The sequence below is a fragment of the Lissotriton vulgaris genome, chromosome 3_1, assembly GCF_964263255.1.
Source record: "Lissotriton vulgaris chromosome 3_1, aLisVul1.2, whole genome shotgun sequence".
In the NCBI taxonomy this organism is placed as follows: Eukaryota; Metazoa; Chordata; class Amphibia; order Caudata; family Salamandridae; genus Lissotriton; species Lissotriton vulgaris.
Genome location: NC_141689.1, coordinates 215,710,894 through 215,735,361, shown reverse-complemented (window position 1 = coordinate 215,735,361; position 24,468 = coordinate 215,710,894).

The window sequence follows — 24,468 nt, the reverse complement described above, 5'->3', positions numbered from 1 at the left end:
ATAATGGCTAAGTTGTACTGTAAGTCACAATTCTGAAAATGACACTTTCAGAAATTTTGAACCTTTTTACCCTAACCACTTGTTGCCTACACTGTATAATCTGGGTCATAGTACGAGGTGTAGTTGGCAGTTGACCTTTGTGTATTCTTCCCAGACAGTAACACAAAGGGGGGCTAGGATGGGCCAAGCTGACAGGATTGGAGGGGCATAGTAGTGCACAGCCCCACTTACATTTTGAAGGAGTTGCCTCAGCGCACACACAAAGGAATTCACACAAGCCTTTCGTCACTCCAGGCATCCTAGGACTAGAGCAGGGAGAAAGGAAATTCCAGATCCAACTGTGGGAGGATGTTTGAAATGGGGGTCTTTAATTTGCAAGTGTTCACACTGTTTCCAAGTAGGGACCCTTCCTTCTAGTCAGGATAAGTGAGTTACACTCTTAAAATAACCCCTGCTCACCCCGTTGGTAGCTTGGCATGAGCAGTCAGATGTACCTTTTTGTTGTGTAGTTTTATATTGCGCTAACTCGACCCAAAGGCATCATGGCGCTTTACATGAGCACCAGTTACGTTACAGACAGACACATTCATTTTTATTAGGCACGGGGAGATAGAGTGATTTGCCCAAACTCACAGAATGTTGAGTGCCCCTGCTGAGACTCCAACCCGGTTCCCTTTCTAGGAGATCGAACGCCCTAGCCGCTAGACCACATTCTCTCCCCAGAGATCTTAGAGGCAGTGTGTAAAGCATTTGCACATAACCAACAGTAATACAGTGAAAGCACTTCAAAAGGTTTAGAAAAATATCCAGTATTTTTATATATCCAAAACAAGACCAAAAACGATAAATAAAATCCACCATACTGTTCTCAGAAATCTTCAATAATCAAAATAGACTTGAAATACAGTTCCCTGAAATTGATAGCGCAGTCTGGGGCTATCACAGCACCGTGAACAATAAATCCAAACAGTGGCGGACCGCAGCGTCGTGGGCCAGCTATGGTGTCGGCAAGACCCACAAAACAGTACCTTTAGAAATGCAGGGCATTGGCGACCACTCTATGAGTCCTGAAGAGCCGACATCCGCAAGCTTCGGTTCCGGAGGTTGGTTCCAGAGTCGTCGGGCCCTTGAAGTCACGTGCATTGCAGATCATACTTCTCGGGGTTAAAGTCGAGAGCACCGGCGTCATTGGGCTTTGAGGCTGTGGTGAGTAGTGCAGCAGTGCCCTCAGATCGCAGTGCAGGCAGCGGCTCAGTGACGGTCGGCCAGCAGCATCGGTGAGACCAGGGCTGTGGTGAGAAGTGATGCAGTGCTCGTCATGGTGCTGGCAGGTCACGATGCAAACAGTGGCGTCATCGTTGCTGAAGTGCTGTCGTTGGCTAATGAACTGGAGTCGATGGCGAGGGCGTTGATAGGCCAAGGCTGCGGTGCGGGATGAGGACGGTGCATTGTGCAACTTACAAGCGGTGGCCTCAAACCACGGTGCAAGCAGTGGCGTCGATGTCAGCGGGGGGCAGAGTTGCTGAGGACACCAAGGCGGCGTTGTGAATCGAGGTGGTGCGAAGACAGGTCACAGTGCAAGCAGCGGCTTGGTGGTGTCGTCGGATGGCATCATTGGTGAGACCAGGGTTGCGGTGCGGCATATGGCGGTGCCCCCTGCGGTGCCTTCAGGATGCAGAGTCAGCAGCGGAGTCATAGACAGCATCAGTGTTGCTTTTTCTTCTTTTGCAGCGCAAAACACAAAGTCCCCAGTGATAATTGCAGAAGAACTTGAAGTCTTTGCTGCTCCTGAAACTTCTTGAACAGGGGGCAAGCTATACATCAAGCCCTTGGAGAAACTCACAAAAAGAGTTTGCTGAAAGTTCAGTCCAGTCCTTTGACTGCTCAAGACAGAAGCAGCCACTGCATGCCAACACAACAAAGCACACAGCAAAGTGGTAGTCCCTTCTCACAGCTTCTCCAGCTCTTCTTCTTGGCAGTCTTCTTGGTTCCAAAAGAGTTCTAAAGTTCTAGGGTCCGGGTCCCAATATTTATACTCCAAATTCCTTTGTCCTCTTAGGCAGAGAGTATCTGTGCTTAGTCCAAACCAGTTTGGTCCTCTCTGGCCCAGCTTCCAAGCAGGAGGCGGAGACAGCATTGTCAGCAGCAGACCAGGCCAATTCAAGTGCAAGGAAATCTCCTCCCACTACTCTAAATGCAACTGGGCCTATTCAGGTGCTAGTGAAAACTCCTCCTACAACTCTGAATGCAGCTCAGGTCTATTCAACCCAGCCCTGACCCATCCAGACACTCTGGAGCCACTGCACATCATCAGCTCCTGTCACTCCAAAGCCAGACAGTCAATCCACATCCTAGCAGAGGCACACAGGGTACTAGACTGCACACAGACACTGCAGTGGCAGGTCTGGGTTACCTATGAAGGGCTGCTTGTGTGGGTGGCACAACCAGTGCTGCAAGCCCACTAGCAGCATTCGATTTACAGTCCCTGGGCACACACAGTGCACTGTACTAGGGACTGACTAGTAAATCAAATAAACAATCGCGGAATCACTAATCCATAACAACAATATGTAGTAGGAGCACTTGCACTTTAAAACTGAACAGCAGTGAGAAAGTGTACAGAGAAACTAAACCAGCAAAAACAGTGTCAACATTGGGAGGTCAGAAAGCAAAAAGACAAGGGAAACACGCCTAAAGATGGCAAGTCTAACAGAGGAAAACTCCACAAGTTTCTTTTGCTTCAAAGCGGAAACAAGTATAAAAAGATGATCGTCAGACCAACTTTAGTTCACTTTTGAACTTCCAGAGGGGTCTCAGAGGACTGCCCTGCTGTCTGAGGCTTGCTAAGCACTTCAGAGGCCTGACGTGCTGCTCCAAGAGGACTACTGCGTGGCCTTAAGCCTGCTTGTTTTCTTAGAGGTCTGCCCTGATGCTTGAGACCTGCTTTTCTGCCTGAACTCAGAACCACCTGAGTGACTCCAAGGGCAAGTTTGTTGGCCTCCTGTTCAGAGCTACAAGGACAGAAAAAGCTCCAACAACTTTTAACGTGCTGCCGGGATCCAGCCTGAAGTGAGTTCAGACCCTCCAAGTGGTACCCCACAACCCTGGATGGTGGGCTTGACTTTGCTGTTGCTTTCCCTACGTTTTCTTTTGTAACATAAAATCCTGTTCAGTGGTTCCTTTCTGGAAAGGTATCTGACATCCTGAAGCCCTATTTTGAACCAACCTGCACTGTGGCCCACTGGAGATCTACGACTTTCAAGACCGTGAAGACATCTTCACTGTGGCTTTGTCCAGTGATGATGCCTCCTCCTCTGACAGCAAAACACACAAGATGATGGACGGAATGTTGCACAATGGCAAAATATTTACCCCCAGTCACAGATCTGGGTTTAATCCATCGTTATTTTGCTCACCAAGCCACCCCAGTTCAGACATGGCCATATGCAAATCAGTCTTGACCCTGTGCCTCATGGGAACAGTCCAGATCGAACTGCCAAGCCATGTCTTCCCTGGATCGGAATCAAGCATCCTAGGACCGGTTTCTGGCTATCAGCTGTCTTCAGCCAGGATAGCTTGACTCCAGTGGCTTAGTGAGCACGGGACCCACTTCTGGGCATACCCTTCCCACATAAGGTGAACAGCAAAACACACAAGATGATGAACGGAATGTTGCACAATGGCAAAACATTCACCCCCAGTCACAGATCTGGGTTTAATCCATCGTTCTTTTACTCACCAAGCCACCCCAGTTCAGACATGGCCATATGCAAATCAGTCTTGACCCTGTGCCTCATGGGGACGGTCCAGACCAAACTGCCATCCATGACTTCCCTGGACCGGAATCAAGCATCCTAGGACCGGTTTCTGGCTATCAGCCGTCTTCAGCCAGGATAGCTTGACTCCAGTGGCATAGTGAGCATGGGACCCACGCCGGGGCATACCCTTCCCACATAGGGTGAACAGCAAAACACACAAGATGATGGATGGAATGTTGCACAATGGCAAAACATTCACCCCCAGGCACAGATCTGGGTTTAATCCATCGTTATTTTGCTCACCAAGCCACCCCAGTTCAGACATGGCCATATGCAAATCAGTCTTGACCCTGTGCCTCATGGGAACAGTCCAGACCGAACTGCCAAGCCATGTCTTCCCAGGACCAGAATCAAGCATCCTAGGACTGGTTTCTGGCTATCAGCCGTCTTCAGCCAGGATAGCTTAACTCCAGTGGTTTAGTGAGCATGGGACCCACATCTGGGCATACCATTCCCACGTAGGGAGAACAGCAAAACACACAAGATGATGGACGGAATGTTGCACAATGGCAAAATATTTACCCCCAGTCACACATCTGGGTTTAATCCATCGTTATTTTGCTCACCAAGCTACCCAAGTTCAGACATGGCCATATGCAAATCTGTCTTGACCCTCTGCCTCATGGGAACAGTCCAGACCGAACTGCCAAGCCATGTCTTCCCTGGACCGGAATCAAGCATCCTAGGACCGGTTTCCGTCCATCATCCCCTTTGGTATCGCTTTGTTTGCCCTCAGTTGGCAGGGTATGCCCAGACGTGGGTCCCTTGCTCACTCTACCACTGGATTCAAGATAGCCTGGCTGATGAGGATTATGAATCTGAAACCGGTCCCAGGATGCTTTTTTCCGGTCCAGGTAAGACATGGCTTGGCAGTTCGGGCTGGACTGTTCCCATGAGGCACAGGGTCAGAATGATTTGCATATGGCCATGTCTGAACTGGGGTGGTGGAGTGAGCTAAAGAATGGTGATGGATTAAACCCAGATCAGTTGACTGGGGGTGAGTGTTTCATTTGCTCAAACGCTCCGTCCATCATCCCCTTTGGTATCGCCTCCTCCTCTGACAGCTGCTGCTGCCTTGCCACTGTGAACTTTACCTTCTCAGACATTTTTCTTTGAAATTTCTTCTAAATCTGAAGGTAAGCCAAGACTGGCCTGTCCACTTCTTGTATCAAAACCGCGCTCCATTGCTGTCAGCCATATACTTTGACTTTGCCCCTTTCTTGTGCGTCTAGATGTGCGCGGTTGGCACTTTTATCTTTTAGGTGCTAGATTGAACTAAATACTTTAAAGATTCATAACTCCGGTTCTTCTGTTTGATTTTTTTTCATTTTGGTGTCAAGTAATTTATTTAAGTTTACTATACTTCTCTAAATTGATGTGGGATTTTATCTTGTGGTGTATTTCATTTTATAATGTTTTGAGTGCTTTATAAATACTTTACAAATTGCCTCTAAATTAACCCTGACTGTTTTTGTGCTAAGCTACCAGAGGGTTAAGCACAGGTCAATCTAGTGACTTTTGTGGTTCACACTGACAAGGATTATGGCGTGTTGCTTGAGAAGGGCTCACACCCCCCTCAACCAACAACCCAATTTGGTAGAGAGCAGGAATATTGACGTATAAATATCGAGGGACATAAATATCGCTGCAAAAATATCATGGGGAAGAAATATTGACAACAAAAGTATTGTGGACAAAAATATTGACTGACAGGTAAGTAATATTGATTTCAGAAACATCGACGTTTTAAATATTGTTTACAAAAATATAGTTGACAAAAATATTGAATTAATATTAATGTTATGTATTTTAGTTTTTTAATGAGAATTGTTTGTCATTTTGTTATATTTTTTAACATTTTACTAGTTAATACTTTATTTTAAGTTTAATTTTGTATTTTTAGTTCCATAGCGGGTTGTAGGTTCATAGGGGAATAGGGTGGGAGGTAATTTAATTAGATAAAATGTATTGAAAATTTGTGTTAATTGATTAATTAATAATATTTTCATAGTTAGTTGTCAATTTCAATTAATCAACTAATAATTAATTATTTTAATTATTTAATTAATTTTAGGTGTGTGTTGTGGGGTTTATATGTGTAAATTTGGTGAGGGTGGTAACTAATTAATTTGTTATTGATTAATTATTAAATATTTATAAATTAAATTCCAATAATTAATTTGTAATTATTAAGTGTAATTGTGTTATTTTAGGTGTGTGTTGTGGATATTATAGTGTTAATTAATGTGCCATTAATGATTTTGTTATCTATGTTAATAATAATATATTTAAATTTATATATTAATTATGTTAATATTGGAAATTAAATTTAATAAAAATGTTAATGTTTTTGTTTTTTTATTGTTGTTGGATCCAGCACTTTCCCTACTGATGCACTCACTGGAGTGGGAGTAGTAATTTTTATCCCTCAGCTATCCAGTGCTTTCCCTACTGTTGCACTCACTGGAGTGGGAATAGAAATTTGTATCCCTTGGCTATCCATTGCTTTTCCTACTGTTCCACTCACTGGAATGGGAATAGTCATTTTTACCCCTACGCTATCCAGCGCTTTCCCTACTGTTGCACTCACTGGAGTGGGAATAGTAATTTTTAGTCCTCCGCTCTCCAGCGCTTTCCCTACTGTTGCACTCACTGGAGTGGGAATAGTAATTTTTACCCCTACGGGATCCAGTGCTTTCACTACTGTTGCACTCACTGGAGTTGGAATTGTAATTTTTATCCCTATGCTATCCAGCGCTTTCCCTACTGTTGCACTCACTGTAGTGGGAATAGTAATTTTTAGCCCTACGCTATCCAACGCTTTCCCTACTATTGCACTCACTGAAGTGGGAATACAAATTTTTACCTCTCTACTATCCAGCGCCTACTCTACTGTTGCACTCACTGGAGTAGGAATAGTAATTTTTACCCCTTCGCTATCCAATGTTTCCACTAATATTGTGTTTTTTTTGTTATTAAATTATGTTTTTTTCTTTTTTTTAATAGTTTAATGTTTTAATTTAATATAGAATATTTTATTTCATTTTAATATAATTTATTTATGTGTATATTTTATTTTTATATAATTTTAAAAGTTTATAAATTAAATAAAGATACTAGTTAATAAAATGTATTTAAGTAAATATATGTATATGTACACTTTTTGTGTTTATATTTATTAAATTAAGTTTATTAGTTATGATTAGTTACAATATATATTAAATTTTGTTAGTAATATTAAAATTATTTAATTATTTTATTTAAGTTATGTGATTTTTTTAAGTCGATATTTTTTACTTCTATATTTGTTACATCAATATTTTTGTGTCAATATTATTGTACTTACCTGTTTATGTATAGTAAGTCGACATTTTTGTTATCGATATTTTCACATCAATATTTTTTTCGATATTTTTAATATCAATATTTTAAATGGAACCACCCAATTTCTCATAGATAGGCACTGTCTCTGTCGCATGGGTGGTGGTCAATCAGTGCTTTGCTGGGACTTAATTGGCTTCAATGCAAGCCAAAATAATAGATTCCTGCCCTGTGGCTGCTCACGATAAGACAACCATAACTGAAGCAGAGTGGTCCTCTCAAATATGTGGGCACTGATGCACTAATAGCAGCTGCACTCCTGGACAATCTGGCCCTACAAAGTGCATTCAGTTATTTGCAAATGTTCAGACAGCTGCTACTGGAAAATCACCAAATCCTTGAGACCATTGCTCAGACTTGTTTTGGCTTTAACGTTCACTTCAGAGAAGCAGCAACAAGAGCAATGCGCACCCCAAGGCCCACCCGTCCCACGCCTGGAAAAGAAGTGTGCCTATTCTCATCTTCAGCATCCATAAATTGCACTAATCACAAAAACTAGAAATTCAAGAACGAAACCACCCATCTTTACTCTAATTCACTCACCCACCACCAAAGAAACTAAATTGTGATGAATCTAGGCATGACCCACACAAGTACATGCACCCCTCCTTAACCAGCTGAAGCGAGGGCATCCAGGCCACTTGAGAGTGCTCAAGCCAAGGGGTGATGAAGATTTTATTTTTGTGCCTTTGACCCGAACAAACTCACAAGGGGCATTGGAAACTAAAGAATGAGTGGGCAAGAAACAATGATAATGAGCAGTGTTGCAACTTTGTCAAGCTGTAGGTTACATATATTTATTTTCAGCATATATAAATCTTCTGAGAGCTTCCTTACAAGAAATATGCATCACCCCAGCCCACATGTACAACTCTCCTCAGCCCATCCATGTGCATCCTGTTGTCATTATTTCTGTACTCTCGGACACATCCCTCATTCGCCTCCCTGTATCATGGTTTCACGCTTCTCTGCTCTCCTCATCTTCTCGTTTCAGCGCCTTTTGCGTTATGGAGCCATTGAGAACACACATGTGTTTGACACTCACTCATACTGGACAAAAGAACGCCTCTAGACTGGGTGACTGAGAGACCCTGACTAGGCACCGTCCCTGCAGAGACTCACTCTGCAGATAACTCATAGCGCATTGAAGCGCGCCTCCACTGGGTGACTGAGAGACCCTGGCTAGGCACTGTCCCTGCAGAGACTCACCCTGCAGATAACTCATAGCGCATTGAAGCGCGCCTCCACTGGGTGACTGAGAGACCCTGGCTAGACACTGTCCCTGCAGAGACTCTCTCTGCAGATAACTCATAGCGCATTGAAGCGCGCCTCCACTGGGTGACTGAGAGACCCTGGCTAGACACCGTCCCTGCAAAGACTCACTCTGCAGATAACTCATAGCGCATTGAAGTGCGCCTACACTGGGTGACTGAGAGACCCTGGCTAGGCACCGTCCCTGCAGAGACTCTCTCTGCAGATAACTCATAGCGCATTGAAGCGCGCCTCCACTGGGTGACTGAGAGACCCTGGCTAGGCACCGTCCCTGCAAAGACTCACTCTGCAGATAACTCATAGCGCATTGAAGTGCGCCTACACTGGGTGACTGAGAGACCCTGGCTAGACACCGTCCCTGCAAAGACTCACTCTGCAGATAACTCATAGCGCATTGAAGCGCGCCTCCACTGGGTGACTGAGAGACCCTGGCTAGGCACCGTCCCTGCAGAGACTCACTCTGCAGATAACTCATAGCGCATTGAAGCGCGCCTCCACTGGGTGACTGAGAGACCCTGGCTAGGCACTGTCCCTGCAGAGACTCACCCTGCAGATAACTCATAGCGCATTGAAGCGCGCCTCCACTGGGTGACTGAGAGACCCTGGCTAGACACTGTCCCTGCAGAGACTCTCTCTGCAGATAACTCATAGCGCATTGAAGCGCGCCTCCACTGGGTGACTGAGAGACCCTGGCTAGACACCGTCCCTGCAAAGACTCACTCTGCAGATAACTCATAGCGCATTGAAGTGCGCCTACACTGGGTGACTGAGAGACCCTGGCTAGACACCGTCCCTGCAAAGACTCACTCTGCAGATAACTCATAGCGCATTGAAGCGCGCCTCCACTGGGTGACTGAGAGACCCTGGCTAGGCACCGTCCCGGCAGAGACTCTCTCTGCAGATAACTCCTAGCGCATTGAAGCGCGCCTCCACTGGGTGACTGAGAGACCCTGGCTAGGCACCGTCCCTGCAGAGACTCACTCTGCAGATAACTCATAGCGCAATGAAGCGCGCCTCCACTGGGTGACTCAGAGACCCTGGCTAGGCACCGTCCCTGCAGAGACTCACTCTGCAGATAACTCATAGCGCATTGAAGCGCGCCTCCACTGGGTGACTCAGGGACCCTGGCTAGGCACCGTCCCTGCAGAGACTCACCCTGCAGATAACTCATAGCGCAATGAAGCGCGCCTCCACTGGGTGACTCATAGACCCTGGCTAGGCATCGTCCCTGCAGAGACTCTCTCTGCAGATAACTCATAGCGCATTGAAGCGCGACTCCACTGGGTGACTCAGAGACCCTGGCTAGACGCCGTCCCTGCAGAGACTCACTCTGCAGATAACTCATAGCGCATTGAAGCGCGCTTCCACTGGGTGACTCAGAGACCCTGGCTAGGCGCCGTCCCTGCAGAGACTCACTCTGCAGATAACTCATAGCGCATTGAAGCGCGCTTCCACTGGGTGACTCAGAGACCCTGGCTAGGCACCGTCCCTGCAGAGACTCACACTGCAGATAACTCATAGCGCATTGAAGCTCACTCCACTGGGAGACTCAGAGACCCTGGCTAGGCACCGTCCCTGCAGAGACTCACTCTGCAGATAACTCATAGCGCATTGAAGCGCGCCTCCACTGGGTGACTGAGAGACCCTGGCTAGGCGCCGTCCCTGCAGAGACTCACTCTGCAGATAACTCATAGCGCATTGAAGCGCGCCTCCACTGGGTGACTCATAGACCCTGGCTAGGCACCGTCCCTGCAGAGACTCACTCTGCAGATAACTCATAGCGCATTGAAGCGCGCCTCCACTGGGTGACTGAGAGACCCTGGCTAGACACCGTCCCTGCAGAGACTCACCATGCAGATAACTCATGGCGCATTGAAGCGCGCCTCCACTGGGTGACTGAGAAACCCTGGCTAGGCACCGTCCCTGCAGAGACTCTCTCTGCAGATAACTCATAGCGCAATGAAGCGCGCCTCCACTGGGTGACTCAGAGACCCTGGCTAGGCATTGTCCCTGCAGAGACTCTCTCTGCAGATAACTCATAGCGCATTGAAGCGCGACTCCACTGGGTGACTCAGAGACCCTGGCTAGACGCCGTCCCTGCAGAGACTCACTCTGCAGATAACTCATAGCGCATTGAAGCGCGCTTCCACTGGGTGACTCAGAGACCCTGGCTAGGCGCCGTCCCTGCAGAGACTCACTCTGCAGATAACTCATAGCGCATTGAAGCGCGCCTCCACTGGGTGACTCAGAGACCCTGGCTAGACGCCGTCCCTGCAGAGACTCACTCTGCAGATAACTCATAGGGCATTGAAGCGCGCTTCCACTGGGTGACTCAGAGACCCTGGCTAGGCGCCGTCCCTGCAGAGACTCACTCTGCAGATAACTCATAGCGCATTGAAGCGCGCCTCCACTGGGTGACTGAGAGACCCTGGCTAGACACCGTCCCTGCAGAGACTCACCATGCAGATAACTCATAGCGCATTGAAGCGCGCCTCCACTGGGTGACTGAGAGACCCTGGCTAGGCACCGTCCCTGCAGAGACTCTCTCTGCAGATAACTCATAGCGCATTGAAGCGCGCCTCCACTGGGTGACTCAGAGACCCTGGCTAGGCACCGTCCCTGCAGAAACTCACTCCGCAGATAACTCATAGAGCATTGAAGCTCACTCCACTGGGTGACTCAGAGACCCTGGCTAGGCACCGTCCCTGCAGAGACTCACACTGCAGATAACTCATAGCGCATTGAAGCGCACTCCACTGGGAGACTCAGAGACCCTGGCTAGGCACCGTCCCTGCAGAGACTCACTCTGCAGATAACTCATAGGGCATTGAAGCGCGCCTCCACTGGGTGACTGAGAGACCCTGGCTAGGCACCGTCCCTGCAGAGACTCATTCTGCAGATAACTCATAGCGCATTGAAGCGCGCCTCCACTGGGTGACTGAGAGACCCTGGCTAGGCACCGTCCCTGCAGAGACTCACTCTGCAGATAACTCATAGCGCATTGAAGCGCGCCTCCACTGGGTGACTAAGAGACCCTGGCTAGGCACCGTCCCTGCAGAGACTCTCTCTGCAGATAACTCATAGGGCAATGAAGCGCGCCTCCACTGGGTGACTCAGAGACCCTGGCTAGGCACCGTCCCTGCAGAGACTCACTCTGCAGATAACTCATAGGGCATTGAAGCGCGCCTCCACTGGGTGACTCAGGGACCCTGGCTAGGCACCGTCCCTGCAGAGACTCACTCTGCAGATAACTCATAGCGCATTGAAGCGCGCCTCCACTGGGTGACTGAGAGACCCTGGCTAGGCACCGTCCCTGCAGAGACTCACCCTGCAGATAACTCATAGCGCATTGAAGCGCACCTCCACTGGGTGACTGAGAGACCCTGGCTAGGCACCGTCCCTGCAGAGACTCATTCTGCAGATAACTCATAGCGCATTGAAGCGCACCTCCACTGGGTGACTGAGAGACCCTGGCTAGGCACCGTCCCTGCAGAGACTCATTCTGCAGATAACTCATAGCGCATTGAAGCGCGCATCCACTGGGTGACTGGGAGACCCTGGCTAGGCACCGTCCCTGCAGAGACTCACTCTGCAGATAACTCATAGCGCATTGAAGCGCGCCTCCACTGGGTGACTGAGAGTTCCTGGATAGGCACCGTCCCTGCAGAGACTCATTCTGCAGATAACTCATAGCGCATTGAAGCGCACCTCCACTGGGTGACTGAGAGACCCTGGCTAGGCACCGTCCCTGCAGAGACTCACTCTGCAGATAACTCATAGCGCATTGAAGCGCGCCTCCACTGGGTGACTGAGAGACCCTGGCTAGGCACCGTCCCTGCAGAGACTCACCCTGCAGATAACTCATAGCGCATTGAAGCGCGCCTCCACTGGGTGACTGAGAGACCCTGGCTAGGCACCGTCCCTGCAGAGACTCTCTCTGCAGATAACTCATAGCACATTGAAGCGCGCCTCCACTGGGTGACTCAGAGACCCTGGCTAGGCACCGTCCCTGCAGAGACTCATTCTGCAGATAACTCATAGCGCATTGAAGTGCGCCTCCACTGGGTGACTCAGAGACCCTGGCTAGGCACCGTCCCTGCAGAGACTCATTCTGCAGATAACTCATAGCGCATTGAAGCGCACCTCCACTGGGTGACTCAGAGACCCTGGCTAGGCACCGTCCCTGCAGAGACTCACTCTGAAGATAACTCATAGCGCATTGAAGCGCGCCTCCACTGGGTGACTGAGAGACCCTAGCTAGGCACCGTCCCTGCAGAGACTCATTCTGCAGATAACTCATAGCGCATTGAAGCGCGCCTCCACTGGGTGACTCAGGGACCCTGGCTAGGCACCGTCCCTGCAGAGACTCACTCTGCAGATAACTCATAGCGCAATGAAGCGCGCCTCCACTGGGTGACTCATAGACCCTGGCTAGGCACCGTCCCTGCAGAGACTCACTCTGCAGATAACTCATAGCGCATTGAAGCGCGCCTCCACTGGGTGACTCAGAGACCCTGGCTAGGCACCGTCCCTGCAGAGACTCATTCTGCAGATAACTCATAGTGCATTGAAGCGCACCTCCACTGGGTGACTGAGAGACCCTGGCTAGGCACCGTCACTGCAGAGACTCACTCTGCAGATAACTCATAGCGCATTGAAGCGCACTCCACTGGGAGACTCAGAGACCCTGGCTAGGCACTGTCCCTGCAGAGACTCACTCTGCAGATAACTCATAGCGCATTGAAGCGCGCCTCCACTGGGTGACTCAGGGACCCTGGCTAGGCACCATCCCTGCAGAGACTCACTATGCAGATAACTCATAGCGCATTGAAGCGTGCCTCCACTGGGTCACTTAGAGACCCTGGCTAGACACCGTCCCTGCAAAGACTGACTCTGCACTTCAATCATAGCGCATTGAAGTGCGCCTTGGCTGGGTGACTGAGAGACCCTGGCTAGGCACCGTCCCTGCAGAGACTCACTCTGCAGATAACTCATAGCGCATTGAAGCGCGCCTCCACTGGGTGACTCAGAGACCCTGGCTAGACAACGTCCCTGCAAAGACTGACTCTGCACTTCAATCATAGCGCATTGAAGTGCGCCTTGGCTGGGTGACTGAGAGACCCTGGCTAGGCACCGTCCCTGCCGAGACTCACTCTGCAGATAACTCATAGCGCATTGAAGCGCGCCTCCACTGGGTGACTCAGAGACCCTGGCTAGACACCGTCCCTGCAAAGACTGACTCTGCACTTCAATCATAGCGCATTGAAGTGCGCCTTGGCTGGGTGACTGAGAGACCCTGGCTAGGCAGCGCCAATGACTCACCCTGCAGATGATACTCTGCCCAGCCTAGAGCTAAGATGAGCTGTCAATGCAATCCGTGCAGACGTCAGCCAATGAGAGGAGTGAGGCTCCACATGTCCTGGTAATTTTCCGGGCCTTTTCCCCCTGGTAAATGTAGCTAAGTTTGACTGACAATATTTACCTATGAAAACTCTGAGGGGTCGGAAATATCCACCCACTCATAATTGTGACCCAAAACAGGAGTTCTTTTTGGTGCTGCAATTTTTTAAGAGAACTCTTAAACGAGGCCAAAGTGTCAAATTACCAAAATGTCCGTAATCTTCAGTATATTTGGACATTTTTCTTTATCTACAAACTGAGCAGCCTGACATTTTATTTCTTACGGAGACTTGGCTGAATGCAGACTCCCTACCCGATATACTGGCAGCGGTTCCTTCCGACTACTACATCTTACATGTGGATAGACCCGCTGACAAAAGGGGCGGGGGGTCGCTGCGATTATTCGCAAGTCCCATAAAGTCTCCCTTTTACCGTCCTTGGACCTCACATGTTCAGATAATTTGATTATCAAAATGGACAACAGTAGCGGCACTCTACTTATGATTCTCATATATCGCCCCCCTCAAAACATGCCTAGTTTTGCGGCAGCCTTAGCAGAACAGCTTGCTCCCTTAATAATTTCATACAAATTGTGCTGCTAGGCGATCTTAATTTTTGGCTGGATTCGGCCGAGTTAGATACTCAGGCAGCTGCACTGAAAGATGTCCTCCTAGACATGAATCTCATTCAACAGATTCACCTTCCTACTCATGCAAAAGGGCATAGTCTTGACCAAATTTGGTCTCAGAACATTCCTCTGACTATTAATTCCATCATGCCTTGTATTTGGTCTGACCATTTCATGATCAAATTTACCTTGACCTTCGAAAACAGTAGGAAACACCCGATTCAGATAGGAGGCAAAACTAGAATCTGGAAGAACGTTGATATTTCTGCTTTCATTGGCACATTAGCATCTTCCTGTCCTCTTTTAGATCAGGATACTGAAGAAATGGAAGCAGCATTTTCTAGGTGGTTACTTCAGGCAGCTGATGCTTATGCTCCTTGTACCAACTTCCCCCGCTCTCGCCCCAATGACGCTCATAGGTGGTTTACACCTCTTTTGAAAAATCTCAAATTAGAAGTCCGTCAAATGGAGCGCAAGTGGCGAACAGCCTACCTAGAAGCAGATAGAGTTAATTACTGTAAAACACGTAAGGACTACCAAAAACTCATCCAGGAACATAAAACTGATTATTTCTCAAAAAAGATCCTTAATGCCCACAACAAATCCAAAGAGTTGTTTAACATTGTCGAGAATCTGAGTGCTAGCGATAGAACGTCTCTCCCGGTAGCTCCTACTCAGGAGCTCTGCAATTCCCTAAACTCATTTTTTTCTGACAAAATTAGCATAATTAAACAAAGCATCCCCATCACTCAATCACCGCTCCTACTGACTGATACTCTCTACAATACTGCGACCCTAAGTTCGCTCCCCCCTGTTGACAGCACTATGCTACCCAAACTCCTTGTCAAAGTTAAATCAGGTTCCCCTGATGACATCTGCCCCCCTTTTATTTTGAAAGAAATAGGAACCAGTATTCCTGAGAGTATACTTTCTTTATTGAATGGCACGCTCACCCAGGGTAAAGTCCCCGAAAACTTTAAAAAAGCCCTTCTGATTCCCTTACTCAAAAAAGCAGGAGCTAACCCGCAGGACCTGCAAAATTACAGGCCCATATCCCTGCTGCCCTACTGTGCCAAACTTTTGGAGGCTCATGTCTGTAACAGCATCTCCAAATTTTTGGAAGAATCAGAGTATTTTGCACCGAACCAGGCTGGCTTCCGCCCATGTCACTCTACCGAGGCGGTCATTCTTTCGGTGCAGAACACTCTGAGACGGAATGCGGATGAGGGAATACATCAGGCTCTGGTGCTATTGGACCTCTCGGCTGCTTTCGACACGGTCGACTACAACATCTTGGTCGACCGTGTCGAGCAGGCAGGTCTCAGGGGCCTGGCACTGAGCTGGATTCGCTCATTTATTACTGGGCGCACTCAGGCTGTCAGACTGGGACCTTACACTGCCCCCACCATACCTTCTACCTGTGGAGTCCCGCAGGGCTCTTCGCTATCCCCCCTGCTTTTTAATTTATATCTACGTCCCCTTCTGCACTCCCTTAGGAGGGCCAAAGTGACAATTTTCAACTATGCTGACGATTTGCAGCTCATCTTTCCTTTAAACACCAAGGACGCTGTGGTTGAATTTCAAAATACTATGTCCCACATTTTAAACTGGATAAACTGCAGTCACTTGAAACTTAACCCTGGCAAGACCGAATTGGTCTTGCCAGGGCAGAGTGCTCTTAGTTGGAACCCTAGCTTTTGGCCTTCCAGTATGGGAGCCCCCCCATCCAAGTCCTCCTCAGTCAAGAGTTTGGGGATATATATCAGCGAGGACCTCTCTCTCAAAAAACAAGTAGGAGCAGTTGTCTCAGCTAGTTTTTTCCAGCTGAAGAAAATCAAGAAAATCGCCAGCTTCTTTTCCCCAGCTGCCCTCACTCAGATTGTCATCTCCCTGGTTCTGTCCAGACTAGATTTTTCCAACAGTCTCTATTTTGCCATTCAAGCTGGAGAGCTAAAACGCCTTCAGCTGGTCCAGAACCAGGCTGCTAGACTCCTCCTGAACCTCTCTAAGAGGCAGTCTGTTAGATCTGGTTTGAAACAGCTACACTGGCTGCCCGTGGAGCAGCGCGTGGCTTTTAAAACAGGGTGTATTTTATTCAGATCTCTGCACGACTCTGGCCCCCTGATCATCAGAGACATGTTTAAGAAATACACTCCTTCCCGCAACCTCCGGTCTATCCACAAATCCCTTCTGACTGTCCCACCTTATAAGAGGAAACGTCTGGGAGGCAGCTGTTTTGACCATCTTGCAGCTGGTTTCTGGAATTCCCTTCCCCTTCATCTGAAACTGAATGATAACATCCTCAGCTTCAGACATTCCCTGAAAACCTGGCTTTTCACTCAGGCTTATTGCTGAGCTGCTCCTCCTCTTCTGTGACTGTTGCGTTCATTCCTTTCTATAGCGCCATGAAGCCCCCGGGCGTACGAGCGCTCACAAATACCTATTAACATTAATATTAACATTATATTTCCAAGATGTCATAAATTTGCATTTTTTATAGAAAGATTTTTTTACTCAATTTTAGACTTTCTATCCATGGGTGCCAAGCAGGTAAATCAGTTGTACTTGCTGCCCCCTCACTGATAACTTCAAAACATATTCCTTGATGGCGTTTAGTCCATGGATGGGGGTTGGACATTCGTCAAGCATTCGTTTTCTTGGACCGCTCACCTGCGGGTCCAACCTTGGTATTCTGGCATCTCAGGTAATGTACATTTTTTGAGCCATAATCCATAACTTTTTCTCCATTCTCCAAAACAAAATGCGGCAGCAGTAAGGGTGGAGTGTGTGATGCTCTCCGCGCAGGGGGCAACAAAGGCAACAGGCTGAGTAGGCGATGAGTGGAAGCAGCAGCCACCCAAGATGTGATGGGAGGATGCTTGCAATTTGGATACCATTATCAGTCACTCCGGGCAGCATTCCAACCCACAATTCTCTTTCTGTAACGGGACAAAATTAAGTGTCCCACACCCTGGGATCAGTGGCATAATGCAAAATGACCCTGCGCGAAGAATGCAAGGAGGGGGTCCTAGAGTCTCCCATTTCTCATAGATTGTTGTTGCCCTTGGCCTGAGGGTAGGGGGCTCCTGAAAGAGTGCCCTCCATCCCCTTGCTGTAGAGGCTTGTGTTACGCACTTACCTGAGACATACCTGCAACTGAAGAACAATCACCGTGTGAGAAGGGGTGCACTTACCTGAGACATGCCTGCAACTGAAGAACAATCACCGTGTGAGAAGGGGCGCACTTACCTGAGACATACCTGCAACTGAAGAAAAATCACCGTGTGAGAAGGGGCGCACTTACCTGAGACATACCTGCAACTGAAGAACAATCACCGTGTGAGAAGGGGCGCACTTACCTGAGACATACCTGCAACTGAAGAACAATCACCGTGTGAGAAGGGGGCGCACTTACTGGAGACATACCTGCAACTGAAGAACAATCACCGTGTGAGAAGGGGGCGCACTTACTGGAGACATACCTGCAACTGAAGAACAATCACCGTGTGAGAAGGGGCGCACTTACCTGAGACATACCTGCAACTGAAGAACAATCACCGTGTGAGAAGGGGGCGCACTTACCTGAGACATACCTGCAACTGAAGAACAATCACCGTGTGAGAAGGGGTGCACTTACCTGAGACATACCTGCAACTGAAGAACAATCACCGTGTGAGAAGGGGCGCACTTACCTGAGACATACCTGCAACTGAAGAACAATCACCGTGTGAGAAGGGGGCGCACTTACTGGAGACATACCTGCAACTGAAGAGCAATCACCGTGTGAGAAGGTGGCACACTTACCTGAGACATACCTGCAACTGAAGAACAATAACCATGTGAGAAGGGGGCGCACTTACCTGAGACATACCTGCAACTGAAGAACAATCACCGTGTGAGAAGGGGTGCACTTACCTGAGACATACCTGCAACTGAAGAACAATCTCACATGTGAGAAGGGGCGCACTTACCTGAGACATACCTGCAACTGAAGAACAATCACCGTGTGAGAAGGGGTGCACTTACCTGAGACATGCCTGCAACTGAAGAACAATCACCGTGTGAGAAGGGGCGCACTTACCTGAGACATACCTGCAACTGAAGAACAATCACCGTGTGAGAAGGGGCGCACTTACCTGAGACATACCTGCAACTGAAGAACAATCACCGTGTGAGAAGGGGGCGCACTTACTGGAGACATACCTGCAACTGAAGAACAATCACCGTGTGAGAAGGGGGCGCACTTACCTGAGACATACCTGCAACTGAAGAACAATCACCGTGTGAGAAGGGGTGCACTTACCTGAGACATACCTGCAACTGAAGAACAATCACCGTGTGAGAAGGGGTGCACTTACCTGAGACATACCTGCAACTGAAGAACAATCACCGTGTGAGAAGGGGTGCACTTACCTGAGACATACCTGCAACTGAAGAACAATCACCGTGTGAGAAGGGGTGCACTTACCTGAGACATACCTGCAACTGAAGAACAATCACCGTGTGAGAAGGGGTGCACTTACCTGAGACATACCTGCAACTGAAGAACAATCACCGTGTGAGAAGGGGTGCACTTACCTGAGACATACCTGCAACTGAAGAACAATCACCGTGTGAGAAGGGGGCGCACTTACCTGAGACATACCTGCAACTGAAGAACAATCACCGTGTGAGAAGGGGTGCACTTACCTGAGACATACCTGCAACTGAAGAACAATCTCACATGTGAGAAGGGGGTGGGAACTTGGCGCCTCTCTTGCCAAGAAGTATCTACTAACCCTGGGCGTAGTTCGCGGAGCCGCACTCCGCGGAGCTACGCGAAGACGCACTTGCACTCCGCGACCTACGCGTAGCTCCGCAGACACGCGTAGTTGCTTGCTAGACCCGTTCGCGCGCCGTTTTTCGTCTTCGGGAGCGCGGTGCGCGTGTTCGGGGCACTGCCTGCATGCTCGGGATGGCTAGCGCGCTAAGTTACCCAAGAGGTTTGTCCCGCCCGCTTGCGTTCCCTTATTTCCTGTTCCGGGTCACAAGTAACGTGTTCGGGTCCTTATGACGCTATCGCGCATCCAAATGACGTTATCGCGTTCGCACAGTCGCACGGAATTGTGCGGGAGGGTTTACAAACATGGTGGCACACGCGACCGTGAAAAAAGCGAACGCAGAACAAAGGTAAGCCATTGCCACGCACGCGATAATGTTATTCAGCGCGCGAGAACTACGCTACGCACCGGATCGCGGAGTTGCCGAAACTCCACAAACTCCGCGAACGGAGCGTAGTTCTTCGCCCAGGGCTAGTATCTACAAGGTACTTTTGACCCCATCCAGCCCCCAAGCCCCTTAACCCCCCCCAAAAAAATCTTGCTAAGGCTGGCGCTGATGTCCTGGGTATCTTCACGGACCTTAATGGACTTAATTGGACAGTTCGAAGCCTCGGAAAACCAACTGGAACAGCACTATTTACAGTGGTTTTCAGCTCATTTTCCCTGTCACCGTGTGATATTGGTTCCTCATCGGGAGACCGTGTGATGGGAGCCAGTATCCTGTGTCACACGTTGGCACCGTGTGAGTTTTCAGATATGCTGATACCAGCTGTAAGTCAAACGGCACCTGGGGACTGCACAGAGAACAAGATGACCAGAAAATAGAACAACCGACGCTTCCGTCTTGTTTTGAAAGTTTAATACATGATTTAATTAGGATTATAGATAACCTAGCTTGCTTCAAAATGGACCTTTGGGTGGTAAAGCATTGACAAAGTTAGTGGAAACATGACACTACCCATAAAAATAACTCATTCGGATAAAACATACGTTTTCTTGCAGACACGTTCTGACTGAGCTTTGCCTGCACGGGACCCAGAAAGAAGAGAGCTGCCTCTCAAGTTTTCCTCCCAAAAAGTCAAGAACTAGTCATCTGTGTTCCTAAAGTTGCAGCTGAACATCTGCAGTCCTTCTGGCAGTTTTAATACACTCCGGTGACCTTTCGCGCCCTGCTCCACTTACTTAAGAGCCGCCAAGCGCCGGCTGAAGTAGAGCGAAGGAACAAAGGTCGCTGGAGTGCATTAAAACTGTCAGCGGAGCGCGGGCTGAAGGAAGCGGCGTTTATCTGGGGCACTCCGGGGCTCACAGGTCGTGGACGGATTGGGTGCAATGTGTGGCCCTGGTCTTCCAAAAGATGTAGACACCGGACAGAGGGAACCAAGGAGCTGCTTGGCCGCTAGGACCCCGGGAGACCAGATGCGCCGGATCCGCCCGGACAGTCCCGAAGTTTAACGGAAACCTCCTGCCGAAACTTTTAGTTGCATAAAAAGATTAATGGATGGGGGGATGGATGGGTTGGTGACTGGAGATGGGTGGGTGTATGAATGGATGGATGGGTTGGTGGCTGGATGGATGGGTGGGTGTATGAATGGATGGATGGGTTGGTGGCTGGATGGGTGGGTGGGTGTATGGGTGGATGGATGGGTGGGTGTATGGATAGGTGGGTGGATGAATGGATGGATGGATGGGCTTGGGAGGATGGATGGATTGGTTTGATGATTGGTGGGTGGAAGGATGCAATGCTTTAAATAGGCTGGTACTGTCCAGTAGTGAGTACCAACCTTTTTTCCATGTTGAGAGGGAGAGTACCTGCATTTCTCAAAAAAAATGTCATACTTTTAATGGGAGAGGACCGGCCCTTCTCGGAGACAAGTAGGTTAGTACTCTGGTACAGAGTACCTGCACTTCTATTTTTCCATTTCAAGCACTGGATGGGTGGATGGATTGAAGCGTAGTATTGGATGGATGGTTGGTGGTGTAAAAAAGGTGTTATTTGGAGCATTTATATTAATAACCACGCATTTAGTATAATGAAAATGTCAATTCTGAGTTTATTGTCAGAGTTCAGCAAAAATGACATGAGAAAAGCCCTGGGTGCCGCCTCGCCGATTGCAGGTAACAATGACTGGTAACCATCTCTCCCAATAGAAAGCCTCCGGTCAGATTTTACAAAAATACCGCGGCATGAACTCTATATGCAGATGTGAGGAGCGTTACATTCCATTTATTTCCAGAGTTAATGGCGCGGAGGGGCCTCGTGACGCACCCCGGGGTTCGCCGCTCCTCAGTCACGCCCTCCACACGCTCAGCAATGGTAATAAATAGCTCAATGCAGTGCACAGGTGATCACACAGGGCGGTGCTCAGGTGAGGGGTTTCTGCTGGAGGCGGAGACCGCAATCTGGCCCCGCCCCGTGCTTCAGACCTCTCCATATAGATATGTGCTGCTATGGACACGCAGGTTTGTGTGCGCATGGGCCTCTCTTGTGTAAGTGACAGTCACCCCTCAATCACGAAATGTCTTGCACAGACTAGATAAATGGCTGTACCGGTGTCGGGCTGGATTGCCCCCCCCCCCCTCTATTTCCAGGCCCTGGTGTGACTGTACCATCTGCACCACGAATTGCTACTGCCCTGCGGCCAACCCACCAACGCCAGACCCTCCATCTCCACTGGTGGGTATTTTCCATCTTTGGTGCCTTCCTTTGCCATGGCGGAAACTGACACGAGTACAAAAGAGGCTGACAAACTCTGGGCTGACCCCAATGCGCCACACCCGGCAACACCTGCCTCCAAAACTCCGCCCACTTGTCGCGCAACGCGCTCCTGCTGATCTGCTGGGAGTTTGCACCCATGCGTCAGGACCATTTGGTCAGTTTCCTCTTCAAGATCTCATTGGTATCATCAGGGCCACTGAAATAATTGCGATTCGGCGACCGAGGCAATTTTCAAATAATTATGGATTTGCTGCATTTGCCACATAATCTGCCGACTCTAACAAAAAAAGCAACATTTTGTTTCTAGCTCAAACGAATCAAGAGTTACCAAAAATATTGCGACTTGGGTTCCTGCACCTCAGAAGGCTTTTTGCAAAGGCTGACTGGTCATGATTCGAGTTGCTTATTGCTGTATTTTGGTGTTAAATTGGTACTAATTAAGGTGAAATCTTTTTTCAGAGACTGTTACCAGGAGTAAAAATGACAAAATAATGAAGAAATATTATCACAAAATATGCCTCATTATGCCGCATATTTTGGGCTTTTTGCTGCATAATTTTGTCAACCCTGCCGCATAATTTGGCCCTCCTCTGCCACATATTTTCTGTGGCTCTATTTATCATAGAGGCGCGTGCTGGTGGCCCTTCCCAAAACGAGATCCCACGCGAGGACTCAGTCAGGCCAAATTATTTATTATCCCCCTATTTCCATTCATGCATGTATCAATCTTTACCCAGCTTTATTTATTTAACGTAAAATTTTGGACTTTTTGCCTGTGTGACTTTACTGTTCTAGGATGTACACATTTGCTAATTCATAATTGTATTATTTTATGTTATTCCTAACCATCCCGCACTTACTGTTTCACTAATTAGCTATTTCAAGATTTAAATAGAACTTGCTTTTATTTAGCTGTTACGATGGACGACACACATGGCATGTCTCTATTTTAGATTGCATGGCCAGATGTCCTCCACTAGATGGCAGTAAAAGAACATAAAATGGACGAATAATGCTGAACAACCTTCAGAGGCGCTATATTTTGATTTAGAACTGAAATTTCCTCTGTCATAGAAAGACAGACCCTGATTGAATTAGGTCCTTTGCCAGAGGCCCACAGGCGGACATTGGAAGAAACATTTTCGAAAAGAAGACGCTAAGAAACCTTTCACGACAGAGGTTTCAGTTAATGTGTAAGGAAAGGCAATGTACTCTATATGTTTGAAAGATGGTTCGATGGAGTCTGTGCCATTATAGTGTCCCGCCATTAAGGTTAAACTCTTTATCTCCGAGTTCCACGCCAGGACGGGTGAAGCGCCGGGCACAACGACATGATGTGTGCATTGTTCCAGGGCTTTAAGTGGGGCGGGTCCTCTGGGGTCTCAGACCCTTTGGTAAATAAAAATGGACATCGAAACGGGTCCCTATCAGATCTTATATTCACGTCCTTAACTTTAGTGAGTGATCGATTTCAGAACAATGAATGTAAAAAAAGAATAGGAAATGTAATTCATCTCAGCGATTTTGTTCCTGCAAGTATTTTACGTTTGACTTTATCTTGTTTTCTACAAGAGGGTCTTCGGACTCAACGCACCTCCAGCCTGCGTATAAGTTCGCTCCTCGGAGTTTGTGCGTTGTCCAGTATCAAAAATGCATAATTTGAAGAACCTAGGGGCATATTATCAAGGGCTTTTATCTCCCTATTACCAAGCTGCCACTAACACCAGTTAGTGACAGCTAATAGGAGATAGCGACCATCTTGGGCCCCGCTTTGCATGTCAGTGATATTTATCAATAATGACATGCAAAGTGGGCGTGCCAAGATGTTAGAGACTGGAAACAGTCGCTAACATCGCTATCTCCTATTACCAACTTTTGGAGATATTCGCGCTAAGCGCGAATATCTCCAAAAGCTAACACCTGCCCCTGAGCAGTTCTTATCGTTAAGAGTAGAGGGGTCCCAGTGAGGGAGAGCAAGTTATTTAAGAATCATTAGAATGAATCTAATCAACAAAAAATACCTCTATAATGTTTTATTCACACTATAGGAAAACGAGCAATATTAAGCATTCACAACACATACACAATTGTAATGGTACAGGTGCCCCTGGGGATGGAGGGGAAGTGATATAGTGAGGGTAAAGTGGAGGGAGTTCTTTGTGACAATAAAAACACGATATTGATCGAATGATATTAGGATACCAATGTGAAATAATAAGCAAAGTAAATGGTTAATCAATGTCAAAGTTTCAAAGAACATGCCCCATTGTCCATCATGAACACGAATGGTGGGTTGAAAGGGGCTGTTGAGGGGACGTATGTCGACGTTTCGACCCTAAGAAAGCAGGATGGGTAAGATTCCTTGCACGTGGGTCTTCTTCAGGACGGGCGGTATAGTAGGGGCAGCCAACCTGAGTACATCGGTTAGGGGAT